The sequence below is a fragment of the Lygodium microphyllum genome, unplaced genomic scaffold (genome assembly GCF_053477565.2).
Source record: "Lygodium microphyllum isolate KBCC unplaced genomic scaffold, Lygodium_microphyllum_v1.1.10 scaffold_191, whole genome shotgun sequence".
Classification (NCBI taxonomy): domain Eukaryota; kingdom Viridiplantae; phylum Streptophyta; class Polypodiopsida; order Schizaeales; family Lygodiaceae; genus Lygodium; species Lygodium microphyllum.
Genome location: NW_028229674.1, coordinates 27,413 through 41,788, shown reverse-complemented (window position 1 = coordinate 41,788; position 14,376 = coordinate 27,413). Strand labels below are relative to the sequence as shown.

The following is a 14,376-nucleotide window of genomic DNA, read 5'->3' as shown; positions in this document are numbered from 1 at the left end:
GTTAATGATTAGATCTAAAAATGTTGGCGCAGGTGAAGAAAGCGGAAAAAATACTAGATCAAAGATAAAAGGATCCCACCCATCCGCTCTGCATCTGAAACAGAATTACTTCCGAGCCTGAGCATAGCGATAGGTATGCTAAGCGGTTCGGTGTGTTTCCGGGGGAACAGTGATGGAACTGGTTGTTAGACCCCTGGACAACTGGTATTCTGGACTTGGGGATAAGGATGCAACTATCATAAACTTTATGGTGGAAAAACCTGATAGAATGGAATGTGCAAAGTGGATCTATTGGTACTACCTATATTACACTTCCTTGGGGGTGAACGGAGGAGCGATTCAGATCACACACCAGCAAAGGATACTTACAAGTCGTACGGCTTGGTTCCGTTTGGTTACCGATGGACCCGCAACCTGCTGCAGCAAATTTCATGCGGAAGACTAGACCGCCCATGCCCTATTGATTCGAGAAAAACGGGAATCGAACCCGCGGCTTCTGATATGACAAACCAGCACTCTAACCAACTGAGCTATTTTCCCACGCGTAATCAATGGCTACAAATAAATTATCTGCCGACAGAATTCTCAATCAGCATTAAAATGCCCATAAACTGGCTCAAACAAAACTATCGCAGATAAGTGGCCTAAAATAAGGAACAAAAGGCAAACTTATATCATATTAGCGTTTAATTTGAAACTTTCTATTTGCCATTATCCCAGCTATGTCCTTAATGAAATTTCGTATATTCCTGCACTTTACATCCCCTAAGACAGTTGGCTTAGAGGTATAGAGCAGGCAGCAAAATGCAAATGTTTGTTATGTCAGATCAAGCCAATTAACGCTTTCTCCATTCACCACATCAGCAGGTAGCCAATATCTGTTAATTGACGCCTTCCCGGCTTTTCTATTAGAACTTATGTCAAAAAAACCCTTTCCCCGGCTTCGTTTCATGGGCCAATCGTCTGAATTGACGTAGCCATACAATAGAAAATATTAGCTGCAAAGATACAATCGGAGAGTTCCCACATGACATAGAAACTTCCATTCGAAAAAATAAAACTGATACAAAAGCAAATTCCAATAAGGTCTTAGTTAAATAATCAGTCATGATTCCATTAATCCTATAATGTCAAATAAATGTTTTTTTTTTGCAATTAAGTCTAGCGATCAAATCGCATAAATTTCTTGATCTTAATGCTCTCAAGAAAATGACATAACGTATCCGATATCATTCCAGGCGGTACTCGTGCAGCAAAAGCATTTCATCAAAACCTTTGGGTCTAGTGAAGCCTGGATTATCCTTGTCTCTTAAAAAGCAGTAATACTATGCAATTTGATAGCAACTTTAGCGATTTCAATTAAAAACAACATGGACAGGCTATTAATATTTGATTGTTTAAGGCCTATTGGCTTTTATGCGAATCTGAATGGCTTTATCGGTGGGTTTTCGAGCCTTTCTAGCTGGTCTTTGGGCTTTTTTCGAATGAATGATTGTTTTCGTAATCGATTAACGGAATGGATTTGTAAACCATACGGAATCACTATTTACGGAAATAGGATAAGTAACTAATTTATGCAATTCCTCCGGAGAGATGGAATCTATCAGAGATACAATAGAGATTCACGATCGATTGGCTTCGGATATAGCTATAAAATCTTTACGTACATTCAGTACAACTAAACTATCTGGGATTTCGCGTGTTATCAATCCTTCAAAGCATTTCTACATCTTTAAGAAACGTGGACTGGAATGCGGGCGTTCTTCACGTCTCATATGTGTCCAATTGGTTGAGAAACCACCGATCCATTTGGAATTGATACAACTTGAATTAGTCTTTCCCGCCACTCTCTTTATCATGTCGTTATATAAAGAATCAGTATTCATTAACAATAAATGGCCATCTTTACAGGTAATGGATCCAAGCGCATTACGAGCAATCCTTAAGGATAAAAATGTTTTCTACAAATCCACAATAGCTCTTCCGTGCCTAAAGCCATATAAACATTTTTAATAAAATGGCACGAAAGGTTTCCGATAGCCTAAATGTGCGCCTGTATCCAGTAATCCCTAAAAAATGACTCTCTTCTCCTTTCTGGAATAATTGCAATGGCAAGAATTGGATTAGTAACGCTACAAATAGAATTAAGAGTTTCGGGTTAAACATTTCCAGTATTCATAAGTTATGTTGTCTAATTGTTGTCTTAAGCTTTCTTTCGTTAAGTAATTTCTGTGAAAATCGTAATTTCATTGCCGAACATCCCAAAGAAAGGAAAAATCAAAGAAAAACTCGCATCAGAGTTGTTTTTTTTCGTTTAATTACCACATAGAAATCTCTCTTCTAATTAATATTAATAATAATAGAATAATATTTGGGTATATAGCTCAGTTGGTAGAGCATTGGACTTTTAATCTAATGGTCGCAGGTTCAAGTCCTGCTATACTCAGAAGCATTAAAACATTAAATGCTTTAGGCAGATGGTACCGTCTAATGGAGATTATTATGCCATGATAATCTCCAATCCAGACCGCCCTTTTGTGAAAAAGGGCAAACATGAGCTCATCCCTTCGTTTAACCGCGATAAAGAAAACAAAAGATTCAAAAAAAACATAATGGCAAATCATTTTTTCCTTTGTTTCTTTTAGGGAGTGAAAAGACAAAAAATTGGTCAGGGATTTTCGGAAGAAAAAAATACTATTACTATCAGAATTTACGATGTAATTTTAATGTCATATAATGGAGGCTGACCTTCAATTTCATATCTAAATATCATTGTAGAATTATTTGCTTTTATCCATTAACGTCAGAAAGTTTAAATCGCCCAGCAGGTCATAAAAAACTTAGCTCAAGCAAAGCAAAGAAATAAACATTGCCAAACAAAGCAATAAAGCGCAAGGAAATAAAATGGTTTAAGTTGACTCAAATTAAAAGAATTGCAATTAATACCTTACTCGTCTATTCGTTTCTTATCCATTTTTGCCAATTAAATCAAATAACAAAATCCCATAAAACGAAGCAAAAAGTAGTTGCATTGGGCTCATTTTGAAATTTGATTCTATGATTTAAAACTATATAAATGTTAACTCGTTTGCGTAGTTTTTCATCTTTCAATTATACCTATCTATTTTTCTCCGTCTCTGCATAGCTATGGATACATATTTGGCTTTAGCGCTCCATTTACTTAGTTTATTCCGTTAAAACTTACTTTCTTTCAAATAAATACGAACTAACATGGCGAGAAAAATTTCATCCCTTTCCTCTATATCAATCACATAGTGAACTTTATGAGGTTACTTTCCAAAGGAATGGCTTCAAATTCTGAGAATGAGAAGATAGGAATTATTATGTTCAATAATGATACCGTCATTAAAAAAGAAGATATGGTTAAATACACTGGATTTTTTATGAATGTTCCTATGGAAAAAGCCATGTCAAGTTACATTTTTTTAGCATTGATGGCTCAATTGGATAGAGTGCCTGGCTTCGAACCAGGTGGTTAGAGGTTCAAGTCCTCTTCGATGCACACGCAAGACACATCGCTGTCTATTCTTAGTTTTGGCCCTCAAAAGCCTTAATTACTTTGGTTTACTTACTTATTAATCTATATGTCTATTCGATGCGAAACCAACGATTTCAGGTCCAGGGGCTTTTTTGTTTGTTTTTTACCTGTGCCATTAAGCATTAGGGATATTTGGTAGTTGATTTAATGTGGAAACAAGAAAGTAAACCTTTGTGAAATGAGGAAATTCAAAGCTAGCCCAATGCACATCGACAGGAAAGTTTGGTATTTTGACGTCGACTGTTTGTCTTTTAAAGGTACGTGAACTGGGTTTAGAACGTCATAGGACAGGCCCATATTCAGTGCAGGCGTTAAAGCAACTATTTGTTTTTTATGCCGTTCTAATAAATAAAAGAAAAGTAGTTTTTTAAAAACCAATCCTCTCGTACCCCTTAAGCAATGTGGCAGAGAACCTTTTTTGTTTATATAGTGTCTTGGCCGGGTGCTTGGATTTGGACCAAGCACGCTTCTCTAGCTTTCATAGCCTAGTCTGAGATTATACTGTTTGATACGAAATGATCGTTTCCGACTTGCAGACGTCGTATCTTCTTTTATTTCGTATCCGCTCTCTATATCCACTGGTTTATCTAGGCATATCGTCGGTTATTTTATTTCTATGCTTTCCTACCCACGTAACATTACAAAAGGTGCAGCAACGGCGACGATGTGACAGGATGGAGTTAGAGGGAAAGAGCTATGGAAGTAAAAAGAATTCCATTCCAAGGGAAAGAAAATATCAATAGCCTATCCTTTAAGCACTCGTGAGAAACCCATCTCTCCTAAAGAACACGTGTGAGAAATATTTCTTTTTAGCAATTTCGTCGTCTGTAAGGCTTTGACCATTCTATGCAACCACTAAAAAGCTCTGGAAACACTAGAGTATAAAAAGAAAACACCGAGATGAAAACATTCTCTAAGAACCACATCCCGTTCTTCTTAGATAGAGGATTCGCCTTATCCTACGCCATCATGTGAAAGTCGTTTTCATAGTTTAAGGATCCAACCGATTCTAGACAATCCCTTTCTATATGGCATAACATAAAAGGTGCTATAAAAGACACGTAACCAACCAAATTGCGTGAAATGGGTAAATTGATCCGGTTAGGGCATTTTCTGGAACTTCGAGAAAAATCATCCGAGGTTATGGTTTTTGCCCTCTTCATATCTATAGAAGTTAAAAGTTTTTGTTTACTTACTTGTAACTATTTTATGTCATTAGATTATTGTCTTGTTGCTTTACTTTATTGGGCTCATTAAAATAAACTTTGAGATTTTGGCTTGTTTTGAATACCCAACCTTCAAGATTCTTATAATGTTCCATCTTCTTACCAAAGATACAAAAATAATTTCACTTACCCATTGGTAAAAGGAAAGAAAGGATATAAGGGAATGAAAGCTGTTTTCCATAAGAAAATCTAAAAGCCCTCAAACTCTGCCTTTAGTGGCTCACCGGCCAGCATTCTTAGTAACACAACTGCTTTAGCATATTGTAGTCCAGTGACTAGACTATATGCCATTATCTCGATTGCCTTAGAACATCCTGGAAACTTGAAAAGTAAAACTAAGCGAAAGGAACTTTTCTGCAAAACGGAAACGGTTCTTTGTTTTAACGACGTCTCGGTTAATCGTTTTGGTCCTATCTTCAGTTACCATTAGCTAATCATAAGCCCTCTTTGGTAAGGAAACAGACGGAACGAAAAAAGCTTAAACCCTTAAACATAAACCGAGAGGCAAATTTAATATTACCTAAAGTTAACAAATATGGGCTTATCTATTGAAATCGGCATCCTGTAAAACTGAACCATATATTAGTAGGCTATAATGTAATTTTTTTTAGTAATGACTATGTCGTCATAAATGTAGTTATGAAACCACTTTCTATAACAGGCTGTTGACTATACAGCAAGAATGGTGTCATAATGTAAACATTGGTTAAGGAGAATAGGCACTGAGGGTTTGGCTGCCCAGACTTAGAGACTATAATATGATATAGTGATGGTTTAGACTTATGTACCGCCTTAATGAAACGGTATATAAAACGAATCCGTACACTAACTATCTGCAAACTTGTGACCAAAGTTTAATTGTTACATGATAAAATGTCTTAAGACAGTTATCTGTTGCCGGAGCAGAGTGCATACAAATGAAGTAACCTTAGGATCTGATTGTAGGCACTGTTTTGATCTGATTTGAGGAATCTTCTTTAAAACATTTAATGCTTATTTATAGAATGGGTAAGGAATATGTTAGGAAATGAAATTTCACATTGCAAAGATATGGTTTTTTTTAGCTGCCTCTCTTTTCAAAGCTAACTTTCTATCCATTCTTATACAATTTTATAAATAAAAAAAGCAACGACATATAGCCGTAGAATGGTCACTGACTTGCCTGTAAGAGCACTTACTTTAAAGCACCTTACAATGCAACGGCAAAATCTAAAAAAAAATTTATGCGAAACTCAAAAAGGACAAAGTTTAAAAGATACTGCAAGTTGATCAGATTAATTTTCAGCGTTTTTACCGGAATCATACAAAGAGAGTATCGTGCATGAAGGAAAAAACGGAAAGTGGAATCCTATAGAGTCATTTAGTAGACGTTTTTGTCGAAACAATGAATCTTCTGTCTTAAAATGAAGTCTTTGATCAATTTGAACTCAAAAACAAAAGAAATGTTCTTTCATAGGATCAAAAATACACTCGAGACATTTCAAAGGGAAATTGCCATATATCCTAATATAAGAGGCCTTATGGTTAATGTTATATAAATCTATAGGTATTTTCTATAAAACATAAGTGAGCTGCTTTTTCCTCCTCTTCAAATAATGATCGGGGCCATTGACGGGATTTTTTCTTATCTGTTCGATCGGTCTGGCAGTTAAAGTCTTTTCAGTGCCAAAAGTGATGTATGGTTTAACCCTAGTAACCTTTAGTTTAATTAGAAAAATGATTGAAGACGCCAATATAGGTTATAAGTTTGGTTAAAAAAAGAAGCAATATTAGTTACTTTCATTAAAATAAATCACCCATTGCAAGATGGAAACAAATTAGCTATTCTTTTCACCTATCTTCTGGCCTTTAAATGTAAATTATGGCATTGCTTAGATCTTATCACATGATCTAGTGCCTTTTTATTGGCTTTTTCTGTATAGAAATTAATCTTTTTGTGTCTTATGTAAACCATAGCATTGCAATTAATTAACTAGGCAGCCCATGCATAGTTATTGGGCGTATGAAAGTTTTTGCTTTGCCGTAGTATGGATAATAAATATTCAATTACGAAACTAAAGTATTTTTTGGCTTTGCTTTTTCCTTTAGACGGAACATTATAATATGCTTTTACTTAATTACGCAGCCTCTATTTTCTAATACCTATCAATATTTTGTGCGGTAAGAAAAACACTTTTGCAGGAATGAACCGTTTTGTTATGAGATGGCTGTTTTCCATAAACCATAAAGATATAGGCACTTTATATCTCATTTTTGGTGCCATGGCTGGAGTAATGGGTACATGCCTTCTAGTATTAATCCGTATGGAATTAGCATAACCTGGCCATTAAATCCTTGGTGGAAATCATTAACTTTATAATGTGTTAATAATCGCTCACGCCTTTTTAACGATATCCCTTTCGGTTACGCTGGCGATGATAGGTGGATTTGGCAATTGGTTTGTTCCGATTCCTATAGGTGCACCCGATATGGCATTTCCGCGATTAAATAATATTTCGTTTTGGTTGTTGCCGTCTTCGCTGTTGCTTTTATTAAGTTCAGCTTTAATAGAGGTAGGTAGTGGCACTGGGTGGATGGTTTATCCCCCTTTAAGTAGTATAACAAGTCATTCTGGAGGAGCTGTCGATTTAGCCATTTTTAGTCTTCACCTATCAGGTGTTTCCTCTATTTTGGGCTCTATTAACTTCATAACTACTATATTGAACATGCGCGGACCTGGAATGACCATACATAGATTACCTTTATTTGTTTGGTCTGTTTTAGTGACAGCATTTCTACTTTTATTATCTTTACCTGTATTAGCAGGTGCGATTACTATGTTATTAACCGATTGGAACTTTAATACCAGCTTTTTTGATCCTGCCGGAGGGGGAGATCCTGTTTTATATTAGTATTTGTTTTGGTTTTTTGGTCATTTAGAGGTTTATATTTTGATATTGTCGGGATTTGGTATTATTAGTTACGTTGTTTCTACTTTTGCTAGAAAACCTGTCTTTGGCTATTTAGGCATGGTATATGTTATGATTAGTATTGGAGTTTTTGGATTTATTGTTTGGGCTCATCATATGTTTACCGTAGGGTTAGATGTGGACACATGTGCTTACTTTATAGCGGCCATTATGATTATTGCTGTGCCTATTGGAATTAAAATTTTTAGTTGGATTGCTATCATGTGGGGAGGTTCAATATAATATAAAACATCCATGTTATTTGCAGTAGGTTTTATTTTTTTGTTCACTGTAGGAGGACTTACTGGTATAGTTTTGGCTAATTCTGGGATAGACATTGCTTTATACGATACTTATTATGTGGTTGCACATTTTTATTATGTATTTTCTATGGGAGCTGTTTTTGCTTTATTTGCAGGATTTTACTACTGGATAGGTAAAATATCTGGGTTTCATTATCTAGAGACTTTGGGTTAAATTTATTTTTGGATTACTTTCTTTGGTGTAAATATGACTTTTTTTCCAATGCATTTTTTAGGGCTTTCGGGTATGCCCCGTCGCATTCCCGATTATCCAGATGCTTACGGCGAATGGAATGCTTTAAGTAGTTTTGGCTTTTATGTCTTTGTATTGGGGATCTTTCGTCTTTTTGTAGTTGTTCTTAAAACTCTGAGTAGCGAAGACAAGTGTGCTTCGAGTCCTCGGGCTGGTGAATAAGATTCAACCACACTGGAATGGATGATATAAAGTCCTCCGGCTTTTCATACTTTTGGAGAACTTTCGGCTATAAAGGAAACCAGTCCTGAACAACCGCCATCACCAAATGGAACATGCCCGGATGGCTTGCCATTTGCGGTTATGCAAATCAATTTGGCGTTCGATTGTGTATCCTTATCGCATCGGGTCTTCCCCAAGTAATGATAAGCTTGGTGCTACTACGTGATTGCCAAATCTTTAGGGTCAAATTTGACATAAGAACAAACCGTCATTAATATATGATAATAAAAATAAACGAAAAAACCATGCTACTTTTTGACGTCTTTGCGGGCTTGAGTTTAGTTTTTACTATTATGGTCATATGTGCTAGAAACTCTGTCCATTCCGTTTCCCTTCTCATCCTCGTTTCTTGCAACACTTCTGGTTCACTACTTTTGTCAGGTCTTGAGTTCTTTGCTATGATCTTTTCAATAGTTTATATAGGTGCTATTGCCGTATTATTTTTATTTGTAGTGATGATGTTAGACATTAAAATAGCGGAAATTCATGAAAATATATTGCGCTATTTACCGGTAGGTGGTACTATTGGATTAATTTCTCGGTTAGAAATCTTTGTCATTCTAGATAATGATTACATCCCAGTATTATCTAGCCATTCAAATACAATCTATCCAAGATATACAGTGTATGCTGAAAAGATATAAGGCTGGACAAATTTGCAAGCATTGGGCAATTTACTTTATACCAATTATCTGGTCCCGTTTCCAGTGTCTAGTCTTATTTTGTTAGTAGCCATGATTGGAGCTATAATATCAACTATGCATAGAACTACGAAGGTTAAAAGACAGGATGTGTTCCAACAGAATGCTATAGATTTCTGAGAAACTATCCACAAAATACGCTGAAACAAGCAAATATAAGGCATTGTTGTTAAAGCTTCTATTGAAGGGGCAGGCTTTGCCTCCCCGCGGGACTGTATGCATATAAACCAAAGAATTTAATGAATAACATGAATTCTCTTTCTTGCTGTCAGAAATTAATTAATATTTTAGAAATATATAATTCTATCAAAATATATGATAAAGAATGGTCAGATGTTATTCATAATGCTTTTTGTCTTTTTCTTAACTATGAGAATATCATGGCTACTGGCCAACATTATCAAGGGATTAGAGAATGGCTTCAGTTGGCAAATGATCTAATAGTTAAGAAATTTGGCAATCGGAAATATTATAGAAGTAACTGCAGAAGATAAAAATAAAGCTAAAATCTTTGTTGATTGAAATGGTTTAGCTAGTCGGGTTCTCATGGATTCTGAATCTATTGAAAAGAGTTTACAAGTTGGTCATGTTATCAACCCGTCCCGAAATATCTTCTACGCGAATACAATTCTATTTATCAAAACACAACAGATTTATATGCAAAAATAGAGAAAATACCTATAGATATAATTCTCCTTGAGAATAATGAGTTAGGAATAGGAATTCGTCAAAACTTAACGGATATAAATACTTCACTCAGAGATTTAAGGGATTCTATTATACTTCATCTATATCGTGGATGACAGGTTTTTTCTAATTTTTGTAGTCGTGTCTGTTTGCTGTTCGTAGTGGCATATTTGCAACTTGTTTATTTTTTTATGTGATAACGGAGTTAACCCTTTGGGGTGGATAATTGACTTTATTTTACCTTTATTGTTTGTAGTTTTTTTGTATGAAATCCTTATTGGCCAGGCAAATCGGATGGTTTTGCTAACTAAAACCAATACCTTAACTTATAGACAAATATGCATTAACCCTTTAGCTTCTACATTTCTAAGAAATAAAGCCAATAATATGGCAAAACGAAACCTCTTAACTTTCATGCCTAAAGGAATTGCGGAAAGGGACAAATTACACTTTTGGTAAATGATAACCCTTTGAAACAAATAATAGTCGTACAGAGCTGAAGTAAAAGGATTCGAACCTTTGCTTGTTGGTATCAAAAACCAATGCCTTACCACTTGGCGATACTCCATAGAAAGGTAACCCAAAAAAAAAGGCAAGGCCAGAGACGAAAAAATTGAGCTTCCATCACAAATATGGGCTTAGCAGGATTCGAACCTACAATATTGCCGTTATGAGCGGCACGTTTTAACCATTCAAACTATAAGCCCATAGCGCACTATCAATTCGATCAATTTGTCACAAGCAATGGAACGAACTTAAAGTCCTTTTCATAAACCAACTTCATAACCTATTTGGCTAGCTTTAATCATTAATACATGCTTTGTTGAGTAATCTTAGATAATAATATCAATGGTTTGTCTGCCATTCCTATAGCAGTTTAGGTAGCTTAGTTGGTTAGAGCAAAAGACTGAAAATCTTTAAGTAAGTGATTCGAGTCCGCTCCTAAGCGACTATGACCACTGAAATTAGATTCAACGCTAATGATACGCTAGACACAACCAGAACTTCAAATTATGGAACCAAAGTGACAAGACAGTATCTTTAACCATACCGACTTTAAGTTACTAATATGGCAACCAATAAATGGTTAAGATATGGAGCAGAGCCTAATTGTTTCTGTCATCATATGCTTTTATGTTCAAGCCAGTGGTTTCAACCGGGAAAGTGATTATTGGTCTCTTACGTGATTTAATAGAAATACTATTTGCTTGCCTGCTTAAAGGTCGCTAATAGCTTTTATGAAACAAAAGTATTGTTTCAAATAAGCTAGCTCAACAACAACTCCGCTATACTATAGCCATAAAAGTAATAATCCAGTATCCGTTGCTGTGACCAAGCTTAATATCTTTTAAGCCTATAAGCTCATAACTAATAAATGTCAATAAAGTTACATCGAAAAGGCCAACGCTAAGGAACTTCATTTCAATGTTAACAAACAATAAGGTTAAGAACCTTTTGTACACAGCTCGAAGCTATAATGGGGTTACATCCTAAACAATGCTCTGTTTAATCAGCTGTCTAAATAAAGGCCCTAATCAACCGCTATCCTTTTATATACAGAAATAAAATATCGAAATGGCATACCCTATGTAATGCGAAATGACAAAACTTTTGGCTACGTTAGGACGGCATGTTTTCACCCGATCTATCTTTTATAGTCTAAATCATTGGTTTCTCTTATGCGTAGATCAGCTTTAAGGAATATCCGAAACGATCGTAACGGAAAGTAACGCTCTTTTTTTTACACACACAGGAGTATCCCTTATTCATATCATTTCAACTTACTCTCTTTCACTTATCGGTCTGAATCTGGGTTAGGGAGTGCTTTTAAGGCCATAACGCCTTTTTCGTATCGCTTCCATATACGTGATTTTGACATACTTTTTTGTTTCCCTTACCTAGTTATTTGAAAACTAATTTACCGAGCATGTGTAATAATAAGAGACAACAAATTCGTCAAAGCAAATACCCTTTTTTTCAAGTACGTAATAGTGGCTCCCCTTTGAGTTAGAGACCCTATTTCTACCACTTAACAGGTACCGTCTAGGTTTCACATTTTGGGAATGTTACGAGGTTTTCTTTGAGAGAAAATTTTAAGCTGCTTTGTTTCCTCTCAATTTGCCCCACGGTTACATGGAGGCAACCCATGGATAACTACAATGGGGGCAATTTTATTATAGCCTTATATGAAACTTACTATCGGAGATTCCTTATTTTATATAGTCATGCATGGATTAAGCAACTAGCCAATACTTTTTTTTTCAGTGCCAGGATCCTAATTTCGCAGATGGCAGATCGTTTAACCATATGACATAGCCACATTATGTACATACTATAAAGCTCGTAGGCTAGCTTTCAGCCAACCCATTTGCGTAATGTGGGCTTTTTAAAAACTTATTTCTAGCAGGACTATCCGGATCTCCTTGGCAAGGTTCCTTCCTTGAGCTACAAACAATGGCCACAATGATTTCATCAAAAATGCCCTTTAGCTACTAGTAAAATATCATTAAAATAACAGATAAAAAATAGGCTAATTAACGCATATATGAGATTTTTAGCTTGTATCTTCATCTTTCTGGAAGAATCCATCCAGCCACAGGTTCCCCTACGACTACCATGTTACGACTTCACCTCAGTTACTGACCCAACCATAATATGTAGCGGAAACACCTTTAAAACTAAAGTGAATTACACTTAACGGAAGCATAATGCACTTTACTAATAAGTGATCCCTGCTCAATGCTTCAGGCGGAGCCAATTCCCAGGGTGTGACGGGCGGTGTGTACGGGGCTCGGGTACATATTCACCGCGGCATGCTGATCCGCGATTACTAGCGATTCCAACTTCATGTCCTCGAGTTGCAGAGAACAATCCGAACTTAGACAATCTTTACGGATTCGCTCCACCTTACGGCCTTGCTTCCCATTGTAATTGCCATTGTAGCACGTGTGTAGCCCAGCTCATAAGGGCCATGCGGACTTGACGTTATCCCCATCTTCCTCCATAGTAAAACTACGGGCAGTTTTTCATGAGTGCAACACCCAATAAAAAGAATACCGTCGATCTCAAGCAACCATTGAGCTGTACGGCTGCTGATGAAAGACGGCATGGATCCTTTGTAAACAGCATGTCTTAGCAACATGAAACAAGGGTTTCGCTCGTTATAGGAGTTAACCAAAAACGTCTCACGACACGAGCTGACGACAGCCATGCAGCACCTGTACGAATTTTTATCTTATCCCGTTAAGAACAAGTACACTAGTTCATATGTCAAATGTGCATACGCCAAGTGTTTCTATGTCAAGAGCTGGTAAGGTTTTGCGCGTTGTATCGAATTAAACCACATGCTCCACCGCTTGTACAAGCCCCCGTCAATTCCTTTGAGTTTCAGTCTTGCGACCGTATTCCCCAGGCGGAGTGTTTAACGCGTTAGCTGAGCTTCCGATCCGCAGACCAAAAACGAACACTCATCGTTTACGGCATGGACTACCGGGGTATCTAATCCCGTTTGCTCCCCAAGCTTTCGCACCTTAGCGTCAGTAGAGACCCAAAGAGCTGCCTTCGCTACTTCGGCGTTCCTTCGTGTATCTCCAGATTCTATCCCTACGCACGAAATTTCACTCTTCTCTATCTCACTCAAGTAAATTGGTTTCGTAAGCATTCCGCCAGTTGGGCTGGCGTCTTTAACCTTCGACCTAACTTACCACCTACGTGCCCTTTACGCCCAGTCATTCCGAATAACACTTGCCCCCCCCGTCTTACCGCGGCTGCTGGCACGGAGTTAGCCGGGGCTTCTTCTTTAAGTTTTGTCACCATCGCACACTTGACGAAAGGGTTTTACAAGCGGTATTGCCATTCCTCGCGTTTGCAACGTTCTTCACTCACCCACGCGATATTGCTGGATCAAGCTTTCGCCCATTGTCCAAGATTCCCCACTGCTGCCTCCCGGCGGAGTCTGGGCCGTATCTCAGTCCCAGTGTGGCTGGTCATCCGAAAAGATCAGCTAAGCATCGTAGGCTTGGTTGGCCTTTACCCAACCAACTACCTAATACTACGTAGGCTCATCAAACAGCGCTTTATTATCTTCTCGCATAGCTTTATTGCTTGCGTTGCTTTGGGATCTAGCCCGAACTGTTTGGCAGATTCCTGCGCGTTACGCACCCGTTTGCTACTTTTTTTTCAATTATTCCATAAAACTGGAACAGAAATGACATCCAACTTACATGTGTTAAGCATATCGCTAGCGTTCATTCTGGGCCAGGATCAAGCCCAATTTTTTAGTGAATTTCTGCCATATGAGGCAGGTTGATGATGATTTCTTAGTAAGTTATTAGCTTTTACTAACAACCGTAAGCGGAACGGCCACTGGCAAGGCGAATCATCTTACATTCCGGATACCAAAGATTTTTATTATACAAGAATTCTTGTATCGCTCATGTAGATCTTCCATCTACCGGAAACCAAAGGATTCATTGCAG

General features: G+C 37.1%; 4 non-coding genes and 1 pseudogene across 4 annotated transcripts; 2 read left to right on the top strand and 3 right to left on the bottom strand.

Moving 5' to 3' along the window:
• Window positions 1-466: 466 nt before the first annotated feature.
• TRNAD-GUC (transfer RNA aspartic acid (anticodon GUC)) lies at window positions 467-540 on the bottom strand. Its single transcript has one exon. It is a non-coding gene; the product is annotated as a tRNA-Asp (tRNA).
• Window positions 541-2,373: 1,833 nt separating this feature from the next.
• Window positions 2,374-2,446, top strand: TRNAK-UUU (transfer RNA lysine (anticodon UUU)). Its single transcript has one exon. It is a non-coding gene; the product is annotated as a tRNA-Lys (tRNA).
• Window positions 2,447-3,449: 1,003 nt separating this feature from the next.
• On the top strand, window positions 3,450-3,523 carry TRNAR-UCG (transfer RNA arginine (anticodon UCG)). Its single transcript has one exon. It is a non-coding gene; the product is annotated as a tRNA-Arg (tRNA).
• Window positions 3,524-10,531: 7,008 nt separating this feature from the next.
• On the bottom strand, window positions 10,532-10,605 carry TRNAM-CAU (transfer RNA methionine (anticodon CAU)). Its single transcript has one exon. It is a non-coding gene; the product is annotated as a tRNA-Met (tRNA).
• Window positions 10,606-12,480: 1,875 nt separating this feature from the next.
• LOC148008312 (18S ribosomal RNA) lies at window positions 12,481-14,172 on the bottom strand (annotated as a pseudogene).
• Window positions 14,173-14,376: the final 204 nt, after the last annotated feature.